Below are 2709 nucleotides of genomic sequence, written 5' to 3'. Positions count from 1 at the left end.
TCTCCCTCTCTCTCCGGACCTCCCCTGTTCACGCTCTCTCTCTCTCTCCTAGAAATAAATAAAAATATTAAAAAAAAAAAAACCACTATATAATGATTTACAAATCAGTCTAAATTACTTTGATTGCTCTTGTATAACTGCTGTAATATACTGCTCTATACTTTGGGGCTATTTTTGTGTGTGTGAAATTTTTAGTAAAAATAAAATTTTATATGTATTCCACACTTAAAAACTTTTTAGCCAAAGTTGTAACTTAAATAATTCCATCTACTCCCAGAATCATGCAGGTTTGTGAGTGTGAAAATAGGTGCCCTAGTGGTTCCCTGGTGTGTGAAAGTTGCAGAGCAAGTTTCCCATACCCTTCCTCTTTTATCAGAGAAGCTCTGATTCCTGATACTTCCTAATAGCACTTCATTTGAACATAAAGTTCCATAGCAAAAACAAAACTATATTACCTTATATATATATACACATACATATATATATACATACATATATGTATATATATACACTTAGACTGGTTTTTAACATATACATGTATTTAGGGATGATTCACACACATACTTTATTATATGTATAAATTCACGTCTTGAAATCCCAACCCATCTATCTATTTTTTTTTTAATTCTAAACCCATCCATCATAAAAAAAAAAAACATAACCCTCTCTGGTTTGTCATTTGCTTGAAGGATGTGAGTGTGTTTATGTATATATGTATATGTATCTTTCAAGAAAGAAAACATATGACCAAAATTTCCTGCCCTGTTTCATTCCCACAAACACTGTATTTATTTTTTTATTTTGTTTTTTACAAATGCTATATTTATAAGTGTGAATTCCTAAGTGAAGAATTTGTCATATTAGGAAAGATTAAAAATTTTGTTTGGGACCAGATGTACTGAATGAGTGCCATTCAAGCAGAGGTATTTAGTGAGTTGATTAGATATACTTGTCTGGACCCCAAGAGAGAAATCTAGATACAGAGTTGTGAATTAGAAATTTCCACTTGACCCTTAAGCATATACAGATTAGGGATACCAATGCCCTGTTCAACTGAAAATCCATGTATAACTTTTGACTTCTCTAAAACTTAACTACTAATAGTCACTGTTGAGTAAAAGCCTTAGCAATAACAGTCAATTAACACATATTTTATGTTATTACTATATGCTGTATTACAATAAAGTATAGTAGAGGAAAAAAACGTTAATAAAATCATAAGGAAGAGAAAATTACTTTACAATACTGTGCTGTATTTACCTTGAAAAAAATTTGCATGTATATGGACCACTGCAGTTCAAACCTGTGTTGTTCAAGGGTCAACTGTTGAAGCAAGATAAGGCCTGGGAATGGATGAGTATGCTATGAAAAATACTAGTAGAATGAGAGGAGGGCCAAATATATAAAAACAATTTGGGGTGTACTAGTATTTAAGGAATGGCCAGAAGCAGAGAGCCTCAAAGTTTTCTGAAAGAGAATAATCAGAGAAAGAGAAGAAAATCCAGATGGAGCAGTGTTCTTGAGAAAGATGGAAAAGTGTATTTAAACAAAGGAATATTTAACAGTATTGCACACTGATGGAGGATTAGGTGGGGTCAGATGAAAACTAGAGCCTTGTGGGCTTGGCAGTTAGTTGGCCATGTGTGACTATAGAAGAAACACAACAGTGGATGCTAAAGGGCCGTCTGTGTGCACAGGGTCAAGATCGAATAGGAGCTAAGGAAGTTGACGTGGTGACTTTAAACCATTTTTTCCACCGTGTACATAGAAGACTAGAGAAGGACACAGGCTAGAAGAAAGAGCCTTCTAAATTGAGAACAACTTGTGTTGTTGCGCCATCTGTGCTTTTTTCTCCATCCTTTAAAAGAAGCCTAATTTCTACATGACAGTCTTTCCAGTGTTTGAAAATAGTTGTTGTATGGGCTTGGAATCTTCCTTTTTCTTAGTTAGCACCCTAAATCATTTAGGCATTTCCTAATCGATATGGCAGTGGTTTTCCTATTAGTCTGTTTCCAACCTTTTTCAAGGGTGGGGTATAGGATTCTGATGTGACCCTGGTAACTGGGAAGCAGCCAGAACTATACCTTACGTTCGGTCTCTATTGACTTGTTTTGAGCTTACTGTCAGCCAAACCCCAGGTGTTTCATACTTGCTTCTGCTGGTCATAGGGTCTTATTGCTCCCATTTTACTACCTAAAATTACTCATTTGGTACCAAATTCATTTCCTGTGTTTTGCTGCATTTGGGTTATCTCTCATTAGATTTGGTACAGATTATCAAGATCTTAGGGTCTTATTCTGTCATCCAGCAGAGAGGCAGTTATGGTGAGAAAAAGGTCTAGGTTTGGAGTCAGAAGACACTACTTTGCTTCCTGATCTTTTTACTAACTGAAGAATCTTAAAAATGTCATTAAGGTAGACCAGTTTTTTCCTGGACAAAATTGGGATGATAATGCCTACATATGAGAGATTCTGTGAAAAATAATTGAAATAATACATCAGGACATAGTTCATAATTAGCAAGTACTATCTTTAATAGGTTGTTATTTTCAAACATACATATTCATCTAAGTTGTTAATAAGCTTTTAATTAGTCATCCAAGTTTAAGAATTTGATTACTTGTGGTGTTCATTTTCTCCCACTTTCTCTTCTGATTGGTTAGATTTGAGAAGAAAAATGCCCTTACCAAGAGTAAAACTTTAAATCACT

The 2709-nt window shown here is 34.5% G+C and overlaps 1 protein-coding gene across 1 annotated transcript in view; it reads left to right on the top strand.

The window, feature by feature from the left end:
* LOC144218270 (exocyst complex component 2) overlaps positions 1–2709 on the top strand; it is a gene marked incomplete at its 3' end in the record, with an annotated part of 168588 nt that overhangs the window by 163542 nt on the left and 2337 nt on the right. The gene's annotated exons all lie outside the window — the stretch shown is intronic.

This window comes from Crocuta crocuta, unplaced genomic scaffold (assembly GCF_008692635.1).
Source record: "Crocuta crocuta isolate KB4526 unplaced genomic scaffold, BGI_CrCroc_1.0 scaffold471, whole genome shotgun sequence".
NCBI classification, from domain to species: domain Eukaryota; kingdom Metazoa; phylum Chordata; class Mammalia; order Carnivora; family Hyaenidae; genus Crocuta; species Crocuta crocuta.
This window is presented reverse-complemented; position numbering and strand designations above follow the sequence as displayed.